Raw genomic sequence first — 26,696 nt, 5'->3', positions numbered from 1 at the left:
GGGTTGGGAGAGCGTGAAAGACCAAAAGTGAAAGGACAAGTCAAGGCAGAGAACATCAAATTAGCTGAGAAACATCACAGAGAAATCAAGTTTATACGCAAGAGACTAATTATAGTTTGCCTTTTAAGACACAATTCATATGACTATTTGTTTTGTGAAGAGAGGGGAGTACACAGAATGGGCCACAGTAAATTTTCCAGTTGGGCTAGAGCATTATTTTTCTCCTTACTAAGAAAATGTGTTTAATAAAATGCCCTTAGCCTTTTGAGAAACTGAACGGATTTTCAGGACGTGTATTTACGTTTCTCCATATTTTGAACAATAGTCGTCCACCTGTTCACATCTTGCTCTTATCTCCTCAAGGCTCCAGGACAAGCTGGGGCTTGAGTGTGAGGACTTGTGGGAAAGGAAGGAAACACGCGGAGCTCTCTTATGTGAATAACGTGATTAGCAGAAAGTATAAAAGAGGCTTCTTCCCCTGTTCACAAAGCAGATTTTCTTTAGAAGCTGGCAGAGCTCCCAGACAATTTGCTCTGGGGACAGACTCTGGCTAAATTGCTGCCAGTGCTGGCCTCTGGGGCCCTCTAGATTTATGAGTGTGGGCAGCCGAGAGGAGGGAGCACTCCAGGGGTGGGGGAAGCATGTGGAGAATAGCAACAGGCAGGGCCAGATGGGGTCACCCAGCGGGAGAGGTGGCTGTGAGCACGGGGCAGGCTGGGGGGTGCTCTCCATCCGCCTCATTGCCCAGGCCAAGGCTGCTTTAGCACCTACAGGACTGAGGGGCTGAAGAGGGGAGTAGCTGGCTGCAGGGTCCGCGATGGAGCCTGAGTGCGCAATCTCAGTAGCAGGGGGAGGCACAGTAAAGGAGGAGGGGACTCCCAGGATCAGGCAAGGGTTTGTGCCATTTCAAGCTGCAGAGAGCATTTTGGAAGGCAGAGCATCCCTGTTCTCCAGCACTAAGAGAATAGGGTCTCCTGACTTCTGCCTGGCCCAGGGGTCTGACCAAGCCATCCTGTGGGTTTGGAGAGTAATCAGGGGGCAATTGTTGCCACCACATTCGCTGAATCCTCACTCAGCATTGTCACCACTGCAACGCCCAGCCAAGTCCTTTCAGCTCCCCTGGGTTGTGTTTTCAACAAACATTCACTCTGGAGTACTTCTAATGGAACTGGAAATCAGCAGGCACTCTATGAACTAAAACGCATTAGTGGGGAAGGGAGAGGGGAAAGAGGAGGAGGTCCTCCGCTTCAGAAGCTACTGCCAGTTCCCCACTAGGTTTTTATTTAGCTCAGCTAGACTGGAATTCCTGAAACGGAGACTTTTAAAGATTATTTTCCCCTGTAGTAGAATTTTGAAAAGGGCTGTGGCCATGAATTACTCAGGGTCACTGTCTAATTTAGCTCCTAGTGTCTTCCAGATATCCTCCAGTGGATCCTGGGCTAGCTTGGATATTAACAAAAAAAGGCATGGGACTCATGCCTTTTGGGGAAGATCTGGGGGCACATGTTGCTGCCACACTGCTGGATGTTCACTTAGCATTGTCACCATGGCAGTGATCAGCCTGCCTTCCACCCCTTGGCTCCTCCTGGGTTGTGAGGACCCTGCTGCTTTCAGTGTCCACACCAGCCTGCCCTGCTGCTGCTATGACGCTGGGAACCAGAAGTCAGGGTTAGCTAACCATAGCTAAGGCTCCTTTCTCTGCTCTTTCTCCTAATGGAAATAGCCTTACTGTAGCGTGTGAGTGTGTGTGTGTGTGTGTGTGTGTGTGTGTGTGTGTGTGTGTGTAACTATATAACCAATGCCTGATCATTTCAAAAATTCAGAAAATATAGAATGGCATAGAGAAAGCACCAACTGGGAACAAGCACAATTAACCTTATAATACACATTCCTTATGATTTTTTAATGCTAATATTTTTAAGTGAGATCGTAGTGTATATGTATTTTATAACCAACTTTTTTTCATTCTACAATATACCACAAAGGTTATCCTTCCATGTTAAAGAATATAGATCCATATTATCACTTTTAATGACTGTTTAATAGTCCAAGGTAAAAATGTGCGGTGATTTATTTAATCAACTGTCTGTAGTTAGATGTTTCAGCTGCCACTAAGTTATTGTTGATACAAACAAGAATCTTTATATAAATATCACTAAATACTGGTCAGATTCCCTTAAGAGGAATTCCCTTAAGAAGAATTCTTGGCTGGGCATAGTGGCTTATACCTGTAATCCCAGATACTCTGGAGGCTGAGGCAGGAGAATTGCTTGAACCGGGACCCAGGAGGCGGAGGTTGCAGTGAGCTGAGATGGCACCACTGCACTCCAGCCTGCACTACATGTACAGCGAGACTGTCTCAAAAAAAAAAAAAAAAAAAGAGGAATTCTTTAAAATGGAAGTGCTGGGTCAAATCCTGTCATCTTTTTGAAGTGCATCCTGTCAAAATTTCCCTACACAGTCTTGATCAGGATACCAACCTTCCAGCAGCAAATGAAAACACCCATTTTCCTCCTCTACCCTCCACACTGGGCCCTATGAGTCTTTTTAATGTCTTCCAGTCTGATGATTGTATATAGAATAGCTCATTTGCTGTTTTAACTTGATGTCCACTCTTTTCTCTTCCCCCTCTTGCACCTTCTGTAATCTCTTGAAGCCTCTTTTCACCAGCATCCTCTTCATTTAACAGTAACATTAATTGAGCACTTCCTGTATGCAGATACTTGCCAAACGTTAGTGCTCCAAATAGAGGAGCAATACTGTATTAAATGTTCTGGGTGCTGAGAGGGAGGCCTAGGTAAGCGAGAGAGAGCTTGGCAGAGAAGGCAATATTTATTCTAGATCTTATGGAATGGTGAAGAAAGGAATAGAATAGGAAAATGCCATTTCATGCAAAGGAAAGAGTATAAGCAATGTCACCAAAGGCTGTGTTCCAGTGGTGGACATGGGGAAGTGACTGGATGGATACAGGCTCTGTGTAGTGTACTACAGAGTTTAGACTTTATTCTGTAGCTATGGCAGATTGTTACAGGACGGGTTTTTAGAGGAGAATGGTGATCAGATTTGTGTTCAGACAGTTAATTTTGGCAGTGGTATGGAGGAGGAAATAAAGTAGAAAGAGAGAGATGAAGGGGGAAAGACCAATTAAAAGGCCATTTGTAATTGGCTGTGTGAAGAAACGAAGAGTCAGAAAGAAGCCATGGGCAGTTGGGGGTAAGTGCAGAGAAATGGATGAGATAAAACCTTTGGAATGGGCGACTGGGTGTAGGAGAAATTAAAACAGGCTTGGAGTGGAGGAAAATGTGTGAGTATGGTCAAAAAAGAAGAAAGGATGGATTTATGTTTGAACATGCTGCGTTTAAGGTGCCTGTTGGACTTTGGATGGATCTATTGAAAGAGAAACTATAAATATGGATTTGGGACTCTGGAGAGAATCTGGGACTGTGAATACAGATTTAGGAGTCATTGGCACTCAGAATCCACATACTGTTTGCCAGAAGCTCTTCCCCTACCCCATCACCCCTCCATTCAGGCATGATACCCTGTTATTCTAGACAACACTTTATCCTTGTCCCTGACCTGTGAGCCCCTTTCCCTTCTCTAGAAAGTGCTCAGTTTGTTCTCCAATTCCTGCAAAAACCCGATAAACAAGCAATCTATTTTTAAGTATAAATAATAAACATTTCTAAAAGGATATTTGTTGGGAGGCTGAGGTGGGAGATTGCTTGGAGTTTGAAACCAACCTAGGCAACATAATGAGACCCTGTCTCTAAAAAAAGTTTAAAAATAAATAGTGTTTCCTAACACAAATAAATGATTCCTTAATAGTGTGACAAGTTTCTGGGGGAATATTTGGGGGACAGAAAGCCTTTCTAAGTTCTCTCAAGTCCTACCAATAAAGCACCCTTCAACCTTGCCTCTGAGTAGAGGATTCTGCTTCCCTGCTAGAGATGTGTCAGCCACCCAAGGAACAATTCCTAACTGGACTCTGAGCCTTCAGATAGCTCTTCACCTGAGATCTGCGTCAAGAGCTAGGTGTAAGCCTAGGACCTGAGGAGGAACGGGGCATGGCGCTGTGCCATGCTGTTGGCTGGCTGGCTTCTCAGCCATGGGAAGAGCTCAACTGAAAGGACAGGCAGCTGCTGCCTAAATTTAAACAGAAACTTTGTAAAATAAACTTGAGCAACTGAAGCCTACTCTGTTCTTTGGGTAAATGGGATGCCTCCATCACAGACTCATGCCTGCTGTGCCACAACATGGAATGCAATTGTTCTGGAGCAGCCTGTGTGGCTGATAGCACCCATTTGATTCTCTGGGCCCAGACAGAGCTGTGTTACCAGGGAGCAGAAGCAGGATCTGATTTGACCCACCAGAGAAAGAGGATCTGAAGAGATCCAGTGAGAAAAGTAGACAGGGTTAAAAGCAAAATAAGCAATTTCCAGCCAGGCCAGAATAAGGATTTCGTGGTCTAGAGATGAGCTGCAGTGTCAGCTGCTGAAAGGTGAAGCTGAGAGCTGTCCCTCTCACACCTCCAGCCCAGCACAAAAACAGTACACACCTGCTCTACCAAAAAGCAACCAGACTGCTTCTTCAAGAAAGTCCCTGACCCTGTTTCTCCTGACTGTTTAAGACCTCCCAATAGGGGTCTCTAGCCACCTCCTACAGGTGTGTTCAGGTTGGAAAAAGGTCAGTAGCCCCCGGGACGGAGCTTTCAGGGGAAGGAGCTGACTGCAATCTTTGCTGTTTCACAGCCTTCGCTAGTGACACCTCCAGGTATGGGGAAAAAACCAAGGCAATTAGGGTCTGGAGCAGACCCCAGAAAACCACAGCAGTCCTATGGTAGAGTAGCCTGACTGGTAAAAGAAAAACAAACAGAAAACAACCTAGCTAGACTAATAAAGAAAAATCAGATACAATCAGAAATGGTAAGAAGGATATCACCATGGACCCCACAGAAATACAAACAACCATTAGAGAATAGTATAAACACCTCTATGCACATAAACTAGAAAATCTAGAAGAAGTGGATAAACTCCTGGACACATACACCCTCCCAAGATTGAATCAGGAGGAAATTGAATCCCTAAATAGACCAACAATGATTTCTGAAATTGAGGTAGTAATAAATAGCTTATCATCATCATCAACAGCAACAAAAAAGCCAAAAACCAAACAGATGCATAGCTGGATTCTACCAAAGGTACAAAGAAGGGATGTACCATTTCAACTGAAACTATTCCAAAAAATTGAAAAGAAGCGATTTCTCTCTAACTCATTCTATGAGGCCGCCATCATCCTGGTACTAAAACCCAGCAGAGATACAACAAAAAAGAAAAGTTCAGCCCAATATCCTTGATGAACATCAATGCAAAAATCCTCAATAAAATACTGGCCAACCAAATCCAGCAGCACATCAAAAAGCTTATCCACTACAATCAAGTTGGCTTTATCTCCAGGATGTAAGGTTGGTTCAACATCTGTGAATCAAAGACACAGAGGCAGAAATACCATTTGACCCAGCAATCTCATTACTGAGTATATACCCAAAGGAATAGAAATTATTTTATTATAAAGATAAATGCATACATTTGTTCATTATGACACTATTCACAATAGCAAAGGCATGGAATCAACCTAAATGCCCATTGATTATAGACCAGATAAAGAAAATGTGGTACATATATGCCATGGAATACTGTGGAGCCGTAAAAGGGAACAGGATCATATCTTTGCAGGGACCTGGATGGAGCTGAAAGCCATTATCCTCAGCAAACTAACACAGAAACAGATAACCAAACACTGCATGTTCTCACTTATAAGTGAGAGCTGAATGATGAGAACACATGGACACATGGTGGGGGAACAACACACACTGGGGCCTGTTGGAAGTGGGTGGCTGGGGAAGAGAGAGCATCAGGAAGAAGAGCTCATGAATGCTGGGCTTAATACCTAGGTGATGGAATGATCTGTGCTCAGACCACCATGGCACACACTTACCTATGCAACAAACCTGCACATCCTGCACAAGTACCCCTGAACTTAAAAGTTGAAGAAAAAAAAAAAAAGAAAATGACTTAACACCCCAAATGAGGCAGCAAGACAGGAGGAAAAAGGGCATGGGGAGATTCTGAACTTCTGTTTCCAATTTCTTATTCAGTACATAGAAAATTCTAAGCCCAAATTGTTAGAGTTTTGGAGTAGAGGAAATGATTTATGCTAGGAAGGAGGAACGGGGAAGCTGTCTGAACACTAGCTTTCTTAATGCCAACCCACTCTGATAAACTGGCAAATTTCCCATAACTATTCATGGCAAAATCCCAGCAGTATCAAAGATCAAAACTGCTTTCTAATTTAGGCCAACATTTTTGAGATCATTGACACTTGCCATAGAAATTAACTTAGAAACAACTCACTTCACTGCTCACCATAGGGGCTTCCAACTCAAGATACTTAAGCTACATGTGACTGACACGCATGTGTGTGTGTGTGTCTGTGTGTTATATGTTTTATGTGTGTGTATATATATGTGTGTGTATATATATGTGTGTGTATACACACACACACACACACACATATAAAACATCTTCTATGGCCTTCAGGTTTCTTTAACTTCATAAATCTTCCTCTGTGAACTGAAGACACATTATTGATTCAGGTCTTTCTGTGTCCATACATACAAGAACTAATCTAAAAATGAGTGAGTAGCACAGATCTTGCTTCATTCAAAACTTTCTCTTTACTTACACACTATCTTTATACTACTCTCACATTAGTTTACATCTCTAACATTTCCCCCATCATCTCCCAAAACGTGTAACTGCCGAAACCCTTTAAAATGCAGCTCTAGCAATATTTGGGCAGATTTTAAAAGACTTAATTGAGAATGTGAGCTGCTTCTTTTTCTCATGCTGCATGCAAACTTGGCACCTCTGCAATGTCATAAATCTTGATGTAGCAGGAGTTAAACTGTGCATTCCCCACCAGGTTAGTGGGAGCCCTGCTGAGGTCTTCCACGACTACTTTCCAGAGCGCTGTCGCACACTCTAGCCAGGGTTCCGGGCCACCAAGCCATTATTTCCTTAACACGTGAGAATATTTTCAATTTAACAACCTCAGTTCAGATATGAGGATCAAATGAGATAAATCAGGGGAAAAAATACCTCCCCACCCATGTGCCGAATTGGGAAACCAAATGACCAAAAGAAATTAGGGTCCTGGAAGAGGTTATACAGATCACCCAAGGACCAAATATCTGAAAACAATATATGTGGCATCCAGACTGTTGCTCTGATTTCTGCTCTACCTCACGCTTTGGTTTTTCTCTGATTTCATGGTCTCTCTGCCTTCCCTCTGTATGTAGACAGCTGTGCGACGGTGATTAGGAACAAAGACCTCAGAACAGGGCTGTCTGGGCTCAGGCCCCCTCTCCACGTCTTACTTGCTGTGTGACCTTGGGCCATTATCTAGTTTCTCTGTGCTTAATTTCCTCATCTGTTAAGGATTAAATAAGTTAAATAGTTGAAGCTTTTATACAATGTTTCACACATAACAAAAAAATTCTGAATAAATGTTGGCCAATTTCTTTTAAAGAGGAAATCTGACATTCTATCAAAACCATAGAATTTTTAGTATGAAATATAGAAAGGAAAATTGGGCCATTCATACTTCAATTACTCTTTCTCTGCTTTCTCTTGTATATTAATGAGTGGCCAGCTGACAACTTTGAACAGAGAAAAACTACAGGCTCAGCTGTCATTGTCGAGAGTCAGCATCTCTGCTAAAGGAGGACAAGGTTCCTCTCTGGAAAGAAGGGAGCATCAAGAAACACGTGTTTATTGAACATCATCACTGCAAGGGATCCTGTTAGGACTCTCTGTGTGGGAACTAACTGTATTGAAAACAGCAGTGAAATTCCAAGTCACACCTCTGCCAGGAAACCTGTCCCATCTGCTCAACTCTGTTTCTTGTTAGATTGTGACTAGAGCAAGCATGGGTGGAATCTTTCCAAATGTAAAGTAAAAGCAACATTGGAACCGAATTCAGTAACTGTTTGTGGGAACTTGGGCAAATTGCAGAGCAGTAGAACTAGGCTAACAAGTGCTTTAGATACAAATATCTTATGTAATATATAAAATACCTGTGAGATCGAGTGGTAGATTTTACACTAATTATTCCCCAACTCGTCATGACTCCCAGGATTCACACCCTTGTGTAGTTTCCTTCCATGAGAGTCTGGGTTTGGTCATGTGACTTTCTTTGGCCAATGGAATCAGTAGATATGATCGTGGTTAGAAGTTTGATAAATGCTTGCCTGTTGAAGCTTGTACTGTACTCTCAGAACGCTGCCGCCACCACATGAGAAAATCTAGCCTCCTGAAGGATGAAAGAGCAGGTGGACAGAGAGAGACCCAGCTGTCCCAGCTGAGCCCAGGCCCCAGCTGATCTTCTAGCTGAAGGCAGCCACGTGCATAAGCCCGGTAATACCAGTAGTAATTAAGCTAGACAGGCAACCCACGGAATCATGAGAAATAATAAATTATTGTTTTAAGTCACTAAGTGTTGGAATCATTTGTTACTTTGCAATGAATAACAAAAACAAAAACTGGTGAGTGGAGTGCCACCATAAAACAAAAAGTAAAATATGTGGGACCAGATGGTGGGCAGAGGCTGTAAGAGCAGAGAGGAAATTATTTTTGGAGTTTGGAAAAAGGGCAACCCATATTTTTGAAACAATCACCAAAACCATCTCCTGTGGTAACTTGTAAGGCAAATACCGTACCTAATAAATTTATGGGTTTTGCTAACACAATTTCTAGACAAAATGCTAATTTTTTTTTTTTTTTTTTAGCACTGCCAGATAAGGTGTAGAAAAAAGAGGGATGAGTTAATGAAGGAATCATTAGTTTGCAAGCAAAACATAGAGTGGAAATGAGGAGGTCCCAGGACTTGCTGGATTGGAATGTGAGACTGTTTTTCATTTCATTTTCTTCAGCGGGCAAAGGATTCTCAAAGTAAGAAATGGTTTCAGAGTAAAGATTAATCTAGAGTGTGGCTACAAAATCCTGGATTAAGGCCTCTAAAGGACTTTAGGGAGTTCTGAGTAGACCCTGTCAACTGGATGAAAGGGCTTCTAAGATTCGTAGAAGCTTCATCCCAAAAAAATCTCTGGGTAATACAGAGCTGGGATGCCTAGTATGTTGTAACCACTAGTGATGTGTAGCTACTGGGCACTTGAAATATGGGTAGTCCAAATTGAGATGTATTGTAAGTATAAAATTCATGCTGGGTTTCAAAAATGTAGTATGAAAAAGTTAAAAATATCTTAATTTTTATACTGATTACATGTTGAAATAATATTTTGGATACACTGGATCAAATAAAATATTACAATTTCATCTGTCTCTTCTTACTCTTTTAAAATATGTGGCTATTAGAATTTCAAAAACAAACCACATATGTGACTCACACCTGTGGCTGGCATTATATTTCTACTATAACGTTAGTGCAGAGAGAGCATTAGTAGAGAGAGGCCTGTCCTGGAAAGAATTATGGGTATAAATTTTGTCCAGTAGAGAGAATAATAATATGATAATTTAAAGGAGTTGTATCAGATTGAAAAACAGTTTTATATAAATAACAGTTTAAATGATAAGAGACCTCTGGGCTCCCAGCTTTCTACAAGCAAGAAGCAGGCTGAGAAAACTACTTGGCTATAAACATAGATCATTTCTTTAAAAAAAAAAAAAAAAGTGATTTCAGAAGATGGAATCAAGAACCCAGAGGATTGAGTCAAGAGTAGAGCCAGATTCTAATCAAGGAATTCTGCGTGGAGTGGAGGAATCTGAAAATGCACGCCCAGATACGTGCATTTATGCACGTATGTCAGAATTACTACGGACCAATTACTACTATTGCCTCCTATTACCCTCCTCTTTGAGGATATCTATTGGGATTACCCTGTCCCTGTTTCAACATTGTATGGTGGGTGTATGGTTTAATTTGGAATTATAGTTTAGAGGAAACAAACAGGGGCCAGGATGTGCTATATTGGAAGGCAAATCTCACCTCTGGATGAAGAGAAACTATGTGTGAGAAATTTTATGTCTGGACCAGATGGAAGATTATAAAATCATGGACTTCGAACCGGACGCAATCATTAAATGAGATGTTAAGTGTCTTGGAGGGATGAATGTATTTTGCATATGGGAAGAATGCAAATAATTATTGCCAGAGGGTAGACTTGTGGATTAAAAGTGACCAAAAATTATTAGCAAATCTTCTCATTAAGAGGTAGAGTTTATTCCCCCATCTCTTAATCTAGGCTAACTTTTTTTTTTACTTGTTTTGCCTAACAGAATGTGGCAGAAGTAATGCTGTGCCACTTCCAAGCCCAGATTTGAAAAGGCTTCACAGCTTTTACTGTTACCCTCTTGGCACTCTGAGAACATTACACTGTGCTAAAGCCTGTAAGAAAACCGTAGGTGTTAGAGTGCCAGCTATTCCAACCATCCGTATGTGAGGCCCCAGACATGGGAGTGACACCCTCTTAAATCTGTAGCTGACTGCAGTCACACGAGTAAGTCTAGGAAGAAAACACCATAAGAACTACTTAATTAACTTAAAGAAGTGTGAGAAACAAGAAATCATTGTTGTTTTCAGCCACTATGTTTTGGGGTGCTTTGTTGCACAGCAATAGATAACTGATATAATCTATTCAGCTTCACAAGGAACTGGTTGAGCAGATGGTACAGGTTTTCTGTGACGATGTGGTTTGGGATTCTGCTGCGGTTGGAGCACTGTCACCACCATGCTCTTCATGTGGGCCTCTTCACAGTGCTGCTTTCAACTTGCAGCTGGCTTCCCCAAGAGTGAGTGATCCAAGAGTGTGAGAGAGGAATGAGTGATGAAGATGGAAGCTGCTATATCTTCCATATTCTAATCCAGAAGTAACATATCATCACGTCTCTTGTATTGCAGTCACACAGACCAACCCTTATAGAATGTGGGCAGGGACAACACAGGGTACTAATATCAGGAGGCAGTCATCATTAGGGGCCATCTTGGAGGCTGGAAACCACCTAAACCCATAAATAAATATAGTTTACATCTTGGTCTTTATTTCGAGAACCCCAAGGGGTTAACTTTCCCATATCTTCCATCACGCCTCTGTTTATCATGGCTTCTTCACTTATTTTTCTTTCCTTCTCAATTCATCCCATGCATTTCCTCCACCTCTCCAATTCCTTTAGGCCATGGAACATGGCATTTACCATCTTCCTTACTCACTGGAGGAATTGCCGCTGTTAGCTGGCTTAGTGTCAGTCCTCAGTTAGAAGGCTCAGTGATGGGGAGAAAGACACTCTAAGATCAGTGCCCCCAAACATTTTGGTGAGGAGAATTATAAACGAATTCAGCTTAATAAAGAATAGGGTACCCTAGGACCGTAGGGAAACAATATTTGTGTTTGTTGTGGGCTTCCGAGGAAAGCTGGCAATTTGCCAGAAGAAGCTATAAAGTTTGTCATTCTATTTGACTCTATGATTTCTTCTTTGGAGGCCATTCTCCCCTGCTGTGGTCTGAACTTTTATGTCCTCCTAAAATAGACCTTTAAAGGTTATTCTTGTGGCGACTCAGAGAAGAGCAGAGCTGTAGAGAATACCTTCATATTCTTAGATAATATATAAGTGTTTGTTGTGAACAGAATATTGGTGAAAATATGGATATGAAAGGCCATTCTGATGAGATCTTAGAGGGAAACAAGAAACACGGTATTAAGCAATGGAGGAAGTGTGATCCTTGTTACAAATAACTTAGTTAAATTGTGTTTTTGTCTTAGTGTTTTGTGGAAGGAAAAACTTGAGAGCAGTGAAACTGGATATTTGGCTGAGGAAATTTCTAAGTCAAGTGTTGAAGGTATGGTTTGGCTTCTCTTGGCTGACTATACTAAAATGTGAGGAGAGAAATGATGTAAAGATGAAATTGCTAATCCAGATGGAAGCAGAGCCGAAAGATTTAGCAAATTATCAGCTTATCCATATTGTCAAGAATGAGAAAGTATATTTGGGAGAAAACATCAAGAGTGTGCCCAAATGACAATGAGAGTTGACAAGGAAATTAGTCAACTATCTAAACAGAAACCAGGACCTACTGTCCAAGACAATGGAAGAATGCCTCTGAAGGAAATTCAGAAAATACTAGGGCTGCCACCTTCATCATGGGCCCAGAATGCAAAAGTGCCAGGAAGCACAGATACCATTAGGGCACCAAGAGCACTGCAGAGTAGAGCCATGGGGGTGAGGCTGCCCCCATGACCCTAGATAGGTGTTGCCACAGGTGTGCATTTCAGCCCTAACGAGCCATAGGCACACAACTCCAGACTATGACAGCTATGGCATGGGCTTTGCCCAAAAAATCTGTGCAGGTAGAACCACCACTCCAATGGACCCAGAAAGCAGAGTCTCTGCACTAGTGGGAGGGCACAGCATCAAGCCAAAGACTGTTTTTGAGTTTTAAGGTTTTGGACTTCCTCAGAACCAGTTCCTTCTTTCTTCTTCCCTATTTCTCCTTTTTAGAATGGGAATGTCCATTCTATGCCTATCCTACCACTGTATCTTAGAAGCACATAACATGTTTGGTTTTACAGGTTCACAGCTGGAAAGCAATTTGCCTCAGAATGAATTGTATCTTGAACCTCATCTATATCTAATTTAGATACTATTTAGAGGAAATCTTGGACCCTAGATTTTGAGTTGACGCTGAAATAAGGTAAGACTCTTGGCACTATCGGGGTGCAATGAATGTATTTTGCATGAAAGAAGAACATGAATTTTGGGGAGCTGGGACAGAATAATATTGTCTGCATGTTTGTGTACCCCAAGAATTCATATGTTGAAATCCTTAGGAATCCACATGATTGGGATTAGTGCCTTATTTAAAAAGAATGCTCGCTAGCTAGCACCTTCCACCAGTTAGAGTAAGAAGATGGTTATGTATGAGAAAGCAGACCCTCACCAAACACCACATCTGCTGGAACCTTGTTCTTGGACTTTCCAGCCTCTAGAACTGTGAGAAATAAATTTCTATTGTTTATAAGCCACCCAAATCGATGGTATTTTGTTATAGCAGCCTGAACAGAATGACATGTCCAAAAGAAAAACCCAAAGGAAAAAATTTAAAAGTTACATTCATTGAACCATCTCAAATGCTCGATAACAAGGAATTGGCCTTAGTAGTAGGATAGGAAAGTATATTTATATAGTAAATGACAAGTATATGATTTCATTGACATTTGCCTGTGTATTAGTCAGTTCTCACACTGCTAATAGAGACATACCCAAGACTGGGTCATTTATAAAGAAAACAGGCTTAATTGACTCACATATACATGACTGGGGATGCCTCATAATCATGGCAGAAGGCAAAGGAGAAGCAAAATCACATCTTGCATGGAAGCAGGGAAGAGAGAGAGAATGTGCAGGGGAACTCCTGTTTATAAAACCATCAGGTCTCATGAGACTTATTCACTATCATGAGAACAGCAGAGGAAAGACCCACCCTCATGATTTAATTACCTCCCACCGAGTCCCTCCCACAACATGTAATATAGGAATTATGGGAGCTACAATTCAAGATTTGGGTGGGGACATAGCCAAACCATATCAGCCTGTGTCCATGAAATAAAATTATGATAGAAATAAAGTAGAACAAAGTAAAACATATTTAGTAAATACATACTGCTAAGATCAAGGTTTTGAAAAATCTGAAGCAATACAAATATATTATTGTTGATTGGGATCTGAGAGATTAAATTTTTCATGTAAACATCATTTTCCCAGGAAGTCAGCTGTCTTTGAGATGAGTAGGAAACTTTTTAAAGCCATAATAGGAAGTGGTTTTAAATAGCCCCAGCAGCACCCTCTGAGTCTTGAGTTTTCCCATCTGCTGAATCAGTGTCATGTGCCTATTTCCTGGGATGGTAAAGATTAAATGAGATGAGCCATCTAAGCACACCCTGTCCACTCGGAAGGAGTTTATAATCAAGGCACCATGGTGGAGGTAGCATGGAATGAGGGAAAAAACTTGAACTTCAAATTACAACCCTCATTTACATGCTGCCTCCATCACACCTAGTACTGAACTTTTGCTAAACCTTAGCGTCTTCAACCGTAAAATGGGCCTTTCCACTTTGTTAGGCTCTGTCGTGATTAAATGTTGTATCACATGTAAAGAGGCTACTACAACACTGGGTACACAGGACGTGTTCAATTAGTATTAGTCTTCTCCCTTTTTATTGTTTCAATTCTCCTATTTTTTTCACTCTTTTTTTTTTAATTCAAAATGAGAGAAACCCTTTGAAACTGAAAATAAGCAAGTTAAGACCAAATATCAAATAAGATGATACTTGACTATTCATTACCAAGACTTACTATAAAAATAGTTTCTAAGATGTTTAAGGGGATGGGTCTCAGTGTGCTGCTCAAGTTAACCAGAGTCATCCAATGGTCTTGGTACTAAGGAGGCTGACCTTGGCCCTACTCTGGCGTTCCTAGTCTTGTGAGACGAGATGCGCATTACAGAAGACTTGCCTATAGATTACACACAAGAACAGGTTCAAGTTGTGACAGTACCTCGGGAACGAGCCATCACATGACTAGTTAATTGTGGGGCCAGAGGCAAACAGGCTAGGGATTTCCCAAACCCTACCTGAGAGTAGTTTCAAACAGATCCTAGGACCCATCCCTAAAGGAGAACACTTGGTTCTAGGTAGGTTCTGGGGAATATATTAGCTGAAAGTCAAGGAAAGAAAAAGAACAAGTGTGGACACTTCCTGACTCCTCTTAAGGCTAGAGTCCGTCTCCAGAAGCAGCAGCACAGTGGAAGTTGAACACAGGCTCCTGCAGAGTTAAAGTCAGCCTTGAACAGCAAGGAAAGAACAGAATGCATAGCCCTTGTTTGTAAACAAAGACCAAGATAAATGTCAGCTGCCAGACCTTAAAGGGAGGCACGGCAGGCCGCTTGGAGGGAGAAGTCACAGGAGGCAGAGGAAGTCCTTTGGTCTCCCTGGTGGTCTCCAGCAGACCTTTCCAGAGGCTCCGTGGAAGAGCAGGGGAGCTAAGAGGGCCAGAAGGGAATCTGCCTAAGTGCCCGCCTCACAGGGCTGCACTGTCTTCTCCCGGCCAACTTTCAAGATCAATTTGATTTTCACTCCCAACACAAGCTGTGGTCAAATGTTTTGACATCAGGCACTTAGATTTGAATCCCCCAACAGCAGACAAAGGCTAAGTGTCGTTTTTTTGTTTTTTGTTTTCCTGTAAAATGGAGGTACCAGTAGTCCTCACCTCATAGGGTTGTTGTAAAGAATAAATTAGATCAGGTGTATAAAGCCTGCAGCACAGTACCTGGCACATAGCAAATGCTGGGTGCTGTTATTGCCATTGCTGCTGATTTCTTACTCTGCTTTGTCATTTCCCCCATGGTAGCATTTCTCACCAGAGCTAGGAGATGTGAGGAGCTAAGGGACCATCCATGACAAACTCAGACATGTTCCAGAGCGGGGAATGATGTTATTTATAGCAACCAAGAGAAGAAGCAGCTGTAGGGAAGCAGTGAAAAGGAAAAGCATGTGCTGGTAATGAAGTGACCTTCATATCTATCAACCTTGCCTCTAGGCCTGCCTCAGTCCAGCTAAGGATCCAGACTCTCAGGACAGGTGAGGGCCCCATGCTAGCATGCAAGGAGGTTCAAGAATGTTTGCTGAGGGCCCAGGGCATTCAGATTGATACAAAAGAAAAAAGAAGGTCCCCTTGGAGATACCCAGGGAAGAGTCTTCCAAAGGGGAAGGAGTTCCACCCACCCACCCCCAATTCAACTTTATTCCAGCATTTTGTGGAGAGGGCAGGGCAGAGGAGGCATTTGGCCCCTGCCTTACAAGAGCCTGCCCTTAATCAAGAACCAGATACCTTGCCCAGGGAACTCAGGGATCACAAACAGGGTCTAAATCTAATAGCAATGCTCTCACTATTTTTGGCCTTGGAGAACTGGATTTTAAGGAAGCCTGAGCCCAATATCGAGAGGAATATAGTATTTATTTTCAAGAGGGTGTCATTCCCAAGTATATATAGACAATATATGTATTCTTCTAGCAGGTCAGGACACAAGCAGTTTAGGTAACTAGGTCACTTTAGGAGTTTTGCTACAATAACTGCACTAAAACTGTGGTTGTCTTTGTTGGCAACACTAGTAAGAGGTAGGTAAATGCTACTAAAGAGGAAATTTTACATTTTGTATACACACACACACACACACACACTATACATGCATATATAGTCCACCGCCTAACACTGAGGCCAAAACATAGAAGGTAGTGATGAAGGTTCAGAACAAGTGGTTACAGAGACGCATTTTAAATGACCCAGCATTTGTCTGTAAGCCAGGATCTGAGAGTCTCTCCTCTCTCCCTCCCTCATACTCTTTCTCTCTCTGTCATACATACACATGCAGAAACACATGTACATTCACAATGGCAAACAACAGACAGCCTCAATATTTGATCATCTTAAAAGTAATGTAATGACACAGTTCATAAGTAACTTCTCTGAGAATTGATTGCCTAGTTGCTGACTCACAAACTTAGTTTGCTTTTAAAAAACAGACCTAGAAATTCTCATAAAACTCCATATTCTTTTATGGAGTTTTCCATATTCCCTTTATCACTTCCTTCTATCACACATGCATCATATTTTACTTTTACAACACTTGGGATCTGGTTATGACAACTCTGTAACAGCTCATTGTATTCATTTTACAGTTTCTTGTCAGTTTTGCTAAGTTATACCCCTCATTAAAAAAGTACAGGAACCCAAAATATGTAAATGTCTCCTTTTCCAACCCAGAGGGTAAGCATGTAGCTGTTACTAATGTAACTGACACCTACTTAATGTTTCCCAGGCTCTTAATAACTTCCTTTTTAAAAACTTATGATGGTGTCTTACAAGAAGTCATTGTTGGGCTCTTGAAACGTTTAGAATAAAATAGTGCATCAAAGGGGCCTGTCTTCTGGTCAGGTTATCATCTGTGTTTTTGAGAGTGTTCTTAACAAAGGTAAATGTGTGTCTGGAGTACGGGATACATGTACTAAACACACACACTATACGCAAAAGTACAGAAAGCACAGGTACTGTTAAGTCATGAAGCTGTGAGTGTCTTCCTAGCCCTGACAGCAGTGGCTGTTACATTGGACAACTCAAGATATCCCTCTCCCTAAAGAATAAATCATGAGACAGATCAGCTTCAACTGCAGAACCAACTCCCTCAGCAGTTTGGGCTGGTCTGCAGACAAATCACATTATTTAAAACCTTCGATGATTCTACTGTGCCCATTGTACTGGAATTTAACATGAAATTTGTCTTCAGATTATATTTCATTAAAAAAAGGTAAGAACAAACATTTTTTTCCTACCTGATGCCGGAGCCTCCAGGAGCCAGGCTGATGCTCTCAGAATGGGGCAGACTCCAGGCTTTAATCTTCAGCTCCTGCCCCTGGAACCAGAATCGTTGAAAGAAACTTTTCAGTTGCTGTGAGTAAGCAGGCTGTTTACTTCCAGCCACTTCTTTCCTATCCCCATGGCTTGCTGAGTGCCAGAGTGGGGTGCTCAAGGAAGAATGCTTGGAGAGAAAGGGACTGAGACTGGGGGAAGAGGCAGGACAAAACAGTGTTAGTTCACCCAACACCCTTTCTTCAAGGAGGAAAGCCTTCTTTCTCTAGTTTTAATTTCTCATAGAAGATCTGCCACTGCATTACTCATGTAATTGCTACATTGCCCCTTCACAAACAGCAGACATACTTTTTGGGCGAGCCTCCAGATTTCTGATGCATGCCCGTACCTGTTTGCAGAGATATTGCTGTGCCTGGGAAAATTGAGGGGGCAACATACTCACCCAAAGGGAGGACCCAATCTAGATTATTAATAAAGTTCTTGGGATAAATTAGGCCATAAAAAAGGAACAGAGGCTGTTGTGAGCTTCTCCATCCATAGAGAATCCACCTCACTCATGGGATCACCAGTTAGGGATCAAACTTCATTCAACTGGAACAGCAGCTACACTTTGTCAAGCTTTGACTTGTTTCCCCAAAGAGGAAAGGAGTAGCAAAGGATTACTATCACAGAAAGAATGTGGTTTTCTTACTCCAGGCAGTCAATGAAGGAGAGTCAAAGATGATTGCAATTAAAGTTCCTTTAAATTCAATACCATGAAATACAGAAGTTAAGAAGACATAATAGAAGCTTCATGTCTGATTCATTCCTAGTTTCCAAGAAGGCGGCAGTACTACAGTAGAGAGGATACAGAAATAGGGCAGAAGTTGGTAAGTCTTGCTCTGCTGTTGATTACCCATTTCCAAATAAGCAAAATGAAAGGATTGGGCTGGAAGACTGGCACAGTAACAGAACACCATCTCTCACTTTTACATCTATTCTATTTTGTTCTTGTATCAAAACCTTGATTCTGTTTTGGAGAATCACCCCTTCCTCTCAGCTGCCGTGGGTGTGGTTGATACTACCCCCAGACTTCTTCAGAAGTGGGTCTGTGGCCAGGTCTAACCAATCAAAGTTACTGTGAAAGTTTCAGAGATGGGCTCCTGCCAATGGGAGTCATCCCTGGAATTTTTGCTGGGAAGTTCTTATCCTGCCGTGGTTTTGAATCACAGAAGCAGAGCCTCGGGCTGCTGGTGGCCACCTTGGGAAAAGAGGAACTGCCTGAAGATAAAGCCATTGCAGAAGAAAGCAGATCTTGTTACTGTATCATTTGAATACTTCATTCAGCCATGACTAAAGCAAGCATTTCCCTTGGATTTCTTAAAAATGTCCTTTATCTCCTTAAACCCATTTCAATTAGATTTCTAATACTTGCACTAAAGAAATTCTAGCTAATATGAATTTCTTCCTACTGTCCTCTATATCTGACACCACTGCTTTTTAACATTCATATCTACAACATGAGTCGGTGCAGGGATTTCTAGGGCCAATGAATGAGTCTCCTTTTCATTCATGCTTGGAAATGTGTTTCAAGGCTAAGCCTGCATATCAAAGAGATGTCAAAGTAAGGCAAACTCTGGTGAAAGACTTTAAAACTCTTTCATCCTTTCTCTTAATACAGCTCTTTGTAAAAAATATATTTTTAAAATAATGCACAAAGGTGAAATGTACAAAGTATAAACCACCCACCATTTGACCTTCCAACAATAATCATGGAAAACATTTTAGTGGCTTGCTATTCACAATGTAATCCACGGAACAGCAGCATTGACCTGGAACTGGTTAGAAATGCAGGACCTCAGGCCTTAACCCAGTCTTGCATTTTCACAAGATCCCCCAAGTGATCTGTATATAAATCAGAGTCTGAAAACCACTGGATTAATATTATAGCCATCTAGAGATTTTTTGCATATAGTCACCAGCATTTTTTTTTAGTACCTATAATTTGTTGACTTTGTATTTTACTGATTTTGTATAGGAAATGTATATACAAATACAATAAACCAGAAATTATGTAATGAAAATCCTTTATAAAAATAAGCAATTCATTTACAGGAACTATAAATAAAAGCCGGTTATAAAGCTGTGACAAACCCACACTAGACCCTAGGATGCGATATGCAGTAACATACAATACTGGGACACTGGACACACTAGAGCTGCAGGTCTCCAGCTTGAGCATTCATCAGGACCACCCGAAGGTCATGTTCATGATTTCCAAACCCACACTCAGAGTTTCTGATGCAGTAGGTCTGGGGTGAGGCCTAAGCATTTGCATTTCCAACAAGTTTCCGGGTAATGCTGATGCTGCTGGTCCCAGAACGACATTTCTACAGTATTTCAAAAACAAAAAATATGGTTTTATAATGTATATACTATCCTGAAACTTGCTTTTGTCACTGAATACTGTATCTAAGACATCTTTCCATGCCTAGCATATATAGTATGGCATCATTCTTTTTAAGGGCTGTAAGGTCAGAGGTCGTTAGAGATATGATAACATATGTTAAATGCAAAAAGGAGAATGACTGGCATCTTCCACATAAGGACAAGCATCTCCACAACCAGAATCATCCACTTTCAACTTTAAATAGGCAACCTGTGATTGAGCCTATAGATCAGCAAATCTCTGGACTGACTAGGAAAGAGATTAGCATTGTATCAGTGTCCATGAAGATACAAGTATGAAATTTGATTCCTTTGGGAACTATTCTGGCCTTTTATTTTTTCAATATTTTCAGTGCCAGTTATGATAACAGGTATGCAGTTTAAACTTCATAAATGCCTGCAAAGTCAGTGAATGAAAGCATCAATGCATTGAATGCACATAACACTTCTACACAGGAATTCTTGAAACAGAGCTGCTGCACCATATTGCATACTGTGCTTAATAGTTAGATACACCTCCTCAGTCCATTAGACTCCCAGAAAGAAAGTGATCCAACTTGCCAATAGGGTTGGAACTTCAAAGGGCAGTCTGGCAAGAATCAGGTCTGGGATTTTGAGGCATGTTTCCTGACCATCCCTCAGCTTGACTGCAATGTGCTTGCTAGATGTCATCTGTTAAAATGCTCTGGGTTCAGACTCCCTCATCTCAGGAAAGTTAACCTGTTGGAAAGGTTTTTCCCTTAGGTAGAAACATACAGCCATATAAATGAAAATACAGCCATATACATAAAATACTAAGACATATTAACAGCATATATAATCTTCAACTGAGCCATGCCCATGATTCTGTAACCACACATGTGATCACCATGAAACAAATGATGACATGACTACAGTATGCCCTAGAGGATCACATATTGAACATTCAGATGCAGAAGTTAAAAATCTACAAGAGTTATGTTTTGTGTAAGAAGGAGCCACACATTGGCCCTGATTTAGCCAAATACTGGTTTTAAACTCCATCAGGAAGACCTCATTTCACTCACTACACAAGCATTTAATAAACCTTCTTTTTGCCTGGTATTGTTTGACATCTGTGATACAGCTATATGAAATGTGGAGAAGACAGGTACATACTGTGAAGGAATCTAGTATGAGAGATAAACAAGAAACTCTGGGATCAAGCCACTGTAGCAGGAGCGGCTGCGGAAAATGGATCTCTCAGACACCGAATACAGGAGGAAGGAGTTTATTCGGCGGGAAGCAAGGTGGCATAGTTGCCTAACAGCCAAGCTCCCCTAACAAAGGAAGTTTCCATCTTTATATAGGCTTATACTTTAGATGTTACACGTGGAAGAATCTTAGGTTTATAGCTTAACATATGAAAAGGGTCTTGGTTTACAGTCTCAGGAATTACATATGAAAAGGTTTTCAGTTTACAGTCTTAGGAATTACATATGAAGAGGGCTTCGGTTTACAGTCTTAGGAATGAAAAGGGGAAGTTGATCTGAGATGCCTGAGTCTCCCTCTTCACCACCTGTGTGCATAGATGAGGTGAATAAGATGTGTACTGATGAAGGGCTTACCTAGCCCAGCCTGGGGATCATCAGAGATGGCTTCAAAAATAAAAATGACGCTTGTGAGAAGTCTGAAAAAATGAAAAGATGTGAGCCAGGCAGGTTCCATGAAGTACGTTGTGCCAGAAAGTGTAAGTGATATATTCAATGGTGTAGAGGTGAGTAGGGTCATGGCAAGCTCAGGGAATTGCAATGTGTTTATGTGGCAGGAGTGAAGCATATATGTGGAAGTCTGCTGAGAGACTGGATTTAGTCACTGACCAGGTTTTCGTTTATAAAGGCAACATGGAGACTAGGAACAGGAAAATAAGACCAGAGCCAGGGAGCCTAAGTCTGAGGCTCTCACAGTGTCTAAGGGAGCAGTGCTGGTGGCTGACACTGGTTGTGGGGCTCAAGAGATGGGGATAGATTCAACTTAGATTTAGGAGAAAGCAGGATGCATGGGCATTGATGACTGGTTGCATTAGGAAACTGGGGGAGGTCCTGCCTCACCGTTAGTCAAACAGGTATGGTGTACTGTCTTATCAAGAAAACATAAATCTTCCTGCACAGTGCACAGTTAAAAGGGTCACTGTACTGGGTTGAATAGTGTCTCCTCAAAAGTCATGTCCACCTGGGGGAACCTCAGAATGTGATCTAATTTACAAATAGGGTCTTGCAGATGTAATTTGTTAAAATGAGGTCCTATTGGATTAGGGTAGGCCCTAAACCCAACGAGTGATATTCTTCTAAGAAGCAAAACAAAACACAGATTTAGCAGAGAGGATGCATGGGCATTGATGGCTGGTTTTGCATTAGGGAATTGGGGAGGTCAAGGGTGAGGACTGGGGATGAATCCAAGGGCACATCAGAATTTATGTTTAGGTGATTGATGAATAAGAGAGCCAATATAGGGACAAATAATCTTGAACAGGACTGAGTTCAAGAGTGAGATGGGATGAAGAGAAGGTCACAGGCACTATTCCTCAAACAGGAATGGTGTCCTGGATCTAGGGTTTGTCTTACCAAGAAAACACATATCTTCCCACACGGTGCACAGTTGAAAGGGTCATTATAGTGGGTTGAAAAGTGTTCCCTCAAAAGTCATGTCCACTTGGAACCTCAGAATGTGGTCAAATTTGCAAATAGGGTCTTGCAGATGTAATTAGTTAAAATGAGGTCCTATTGGATTAGGGTAGGCCCTACATCCAATGATCAATGTTCTTCTAAGAAGAGAAAAAACACAGAGAGACAGGAAAGAAGCCCACATGACCAGCAGAGTTGACTTGACATGAGACTTGTGTAGGTGAGCTGCGAAGCATAGGAAAGACCCAGGAGACATCCACCATCCCACATGTGCTTCTCTAGAAGCTGCTGGTTAGTGAGAGGCCCTTTGTAACCCATGTTCTCAGACGACTTAAAAGCCAACTGTCCACAGACACTTTTGAGCTTGGTTAAATGCTTATGAAGAAAGCACATTAATTTCAATCATGCTGTGTTCTTCTGAGAACCTGGCAGGGTATAAACTAATCCTCAGCTCATTTATCTTTGAGGGCAGAAGCATCATAGGCCAAGTGCAGGCCCAGAAAGCTCCTCACCCAAGAAGCTACTAGTGCAGCCCTTCAATGCTCAAAGGGTAGCTGTGTTCAACTAATGTCAACCAAAACCTCGACCCCATTGACTGCCTTTCAAAGTTTCAAAATTGCTTTGCCAAGTGGTAGACATTGCAGCTGCATAGGAAGGGGGAGATGTGACTATGAGAAACTGGCACTCATCCACTTCACTTTCCCTCCATGGTCCAAAGGCTGGAAAGCTAAAAACTGCATTTCCAAGGCTCCCTTTCAGCCAGGGTTTGGTGTACAAATTCATCCTCCAAATTAGATGCACATGGGAGATTTGGAAGATAGAAGTGAGGGAGGCACTGTCTTTCCTGCTGCTTCTCCTGTTTCTATTTGCAAACAGGTTTGTGGAGGCAGGAGCTTCTCTGCAGCAGGGTTCCAGGGCCCTGTCTCTACTGGGTGACTGCTGAGTGGCTATTCTGGTGGTGGTAGTGGAGTTTTCTTGATGGTTATGTTGCAGTTAAGGTGATTTGTTCTTGGAGTTAACAGTGTCATCAGTGGCCTTCTGATTCACAACATGTTCCTGGCCATGGCAGAAGGAAACATAGGTTGTTTCCCTGGGAAGTAAGATCAACAATTCATTCTGAAGTCATCTGGAATCCCAGTCTTACATCCCCCAACTCAAGCCTTTCCAACAATTTTGAACATGTGCAATTTTCTGTACGGGTCTTCTTTGACTTATGATTTAGGATTGGTATTCTAATGGGAAAACATATTTATTTATTTGAGACAGAGTCTCACTCTGCTGCCAGGCTGGAGTGCATTGGCACAATCTCAGCTGGTTGCAGCCTCTGCCTCCCAGGTTTAAGTGATTCTCCTGCCTCAGCCTCCAGAATAGCTGAGACTACAGGCACGTGCCACCATGCCCAGCTCATTTTTTGTATTTGTTAGTAGAAATGGGGTTTCACTATGTTGGCCCAGATGGTTCTGAACTCCTGACCTCATGATCTGCCCACCTCAGCCTCCTAAAGTGCTGGGATTACAGGCATGAACCAGAATGCCCGACCGGGAAAGCTTATTTTTTATAGATTTAACAGATTTATTGAACATCTATGTTCAAGGTGCTTTTCTAGACCTCAAATGCTAAGACAACATGGTGTAATAATAGAAATAGCACACAATTTTCATAAAGAGGTAAACTCTTACTCTGCCCCAGCTATGTGGCCTCTCCTGAGTTACTTAATCTCTGTAAGCCTCAGTTTTATCATCTGGATAAATATAGATATGAAGAATAATTACCTTTACGTTGTTCTAAAAGTTCCATGAAAGACACAATACATTCCACATAAAAGATGCTCCATAAGTGTTCATTATCTTTCATTTTCCTTAAAACATGTAAAAATGAAATAATATTGATTTTAAAGAAATAGTTTGAGTAATATTCAATAATATTGAGTCTTGGTTTATTGCTTCCAAATGAAACTTTATGACTTCTCTGATTAAAACCCTATGATGTCTTTCTATGGCACCTAGACTAAAATTCAAACTCCTTACTTTATACTATATAAGGCCTTCACTAGCCTCTACTATACTCTCCAAATTCTCCTGAAAAACATTTTTGCCACGGGTACCATTTTTGTTCCCGCACCTTGCCAAGCTCATGCCAACCTTAGAGCCTTTGCCCTGACTTTTCCCCATACCTGAAATGCCCTTTCTCCAGATCTTCTCGTGCCTGCTTCTGCTCATGCAGGGCTCCTTTCGAATGCCCCATCACCATCCCCCATTCATTCTCGAACACATGCCCTGCTTTAATCTACTATGATACTTGTTACTACTTGGTGTTTTCTTGTTTATGTGTGTATTCCTGTCTCCCCAGTTAGAATGTAAGTACTTGCATCATTTGAGCAGAGACCTCAACTCTCTCGTTCATTATTGCATCCCCAGTTTTCAGAAAGGTGCCCATTAGATAAGAGATACACAATACCTATTTAGTGAATGAATGAATTCTTCAATCAAAAATCCCTGAAGATAGTGGTTTAAAGAAAAACACTTCATAAAATTGAACTGTTACTGGTATCAATAGAGGTATTCCAGTGTACAACTAAGCAAAAAATATATATCTAGCTTTAAAAAAGATTTAAAGAACTAGAGCAGGACAAAACATCACTGATGCATTAAAAACCAACCAAGCCTGGGTGCGGTGGCTCATGCCTGTAATCCCAGCACTTTGGGAGGCCGAGGCGGGCAGATCACAAGGTCAGGAGTTTGAGACCAGCTTGGCCAACATGGTGAAACCATGTCTCTACTAAAAAAGCAAAAAATTTGCCAGGTGTGGTGGTATGTACCTGTAAACCCAGGTACTGGGGAGGCTGAGACAAGAGAATCAAGTGAACCTGGAAGGTGGAGGTTGCAGTGAGCCAAGTTTGGGCCATTGCACTCCAGCCCAGTGACAGTGCAAGACTTTACGTCAAAAAAAAAAAAAAAAAAAAAAAATCCCAACCAAACACATGTGCGGGCGCGCGCATACACACCCACATGTGCGCATGTACGCATGCACACACACACACACACACAGAGTTTCTGCAAAGTTTCTTCTGCAATTACACCTCTCTCATTCTTAGATATAGTTGTATTATGCCTACTTCTGTTCCTTGGACAGATTCTCCCACTTTGTAAGGATTTTTGTAGCATCCCGAATGTCACTGTTCCCAATGATTCTCTCCGAGCAGAGATAGAGGCGGGTAAACGGCACAGCGCTGACTCCCTGGGAAAGACAGGTCATGGAAACACCCATGGAGCCCTTCTTCCAGACTCCTCCACTGCAGGTGGAGCTTTGTTCTAGAAACATGAATTGAGAAACCTCTTCACTGGCCCTGGAGACTGTGTGTGGCCTTCAGCCAAAGTGGATGTGGGGTTCTGCAGTCTCCGTGACACCTTGTGCGAGGGCTGGCTCCAGACAGAGGCCCTGCACTCTGCCTGTGTGCCGTGATATAAGCCCCAGTCTTAACATTTCAGGTGGTCAGCAAACAGCTTTAGAGAACATCTGAAGTCAAGCCCAAAGTCAGGTAACACCAGATAATTCTATAGAATGTAGCACCTCTTTTATGTTATGGAAAACACTAACCAAGTTGAGACAGTTACCCATTGCTAGACATTTTTTTGTTTTCTATATTGAAATGATCCCCATTCTTCATCCCTGAAACTTCCGTTTTTGAAAAACAATAAGGGCTGAGGTTTCCATAACCATACTGCTTGCCTTCTGCTATACCCAGGGGAAAATGTAATTATAAATTATAAAATGCAATTCAAACAAACAAAATAAAACATAATACAGATTAGGGCTAGTTCCTGGAAAAACAGCAGGGCCTGCTCTGCATATGCCCTAATCTGTTGCTCATCTACTGGCAGAATAGCCATTCTAGTAAACATTTGGAGGAACCCATGTGCCAGAAAGCACACTTATGCTTTCCAATTTTCAGTCAAGTGACAGAGTATTCCTGTGACAGTCCACACTTGATGTTCCAACTAAGCTGGCCCTTTTTCAGGGCCTGGGATATAAGTTGCTTGTAGTGTAAGAACGATAATAATAGCCAACTTGAGTGACTGAAAGAAACCTGGAACCGAAGTGATAGTAACTTAGGTGAGATGTCTGTGTCCTT

This window comes from Cebus imitator, unplaced genomic scaffold, assembly GCF_001604975.1.
Source record: "Cebus imitator isolate Cc_AM_T3 unplaced genomic scaffold, Cebus_imitator-1.0 Scaffold358, whole genome shotgun sequence".
In the NCBI taxonomy this organism is placed as follows: Eukaryota; Metazoa; Chordata; class Mammalia; order Primates; family Cebidae; genus Cebus; species Cebus imitator.
Note: the sequence above shows the minus strand (reverse complement) of the source record.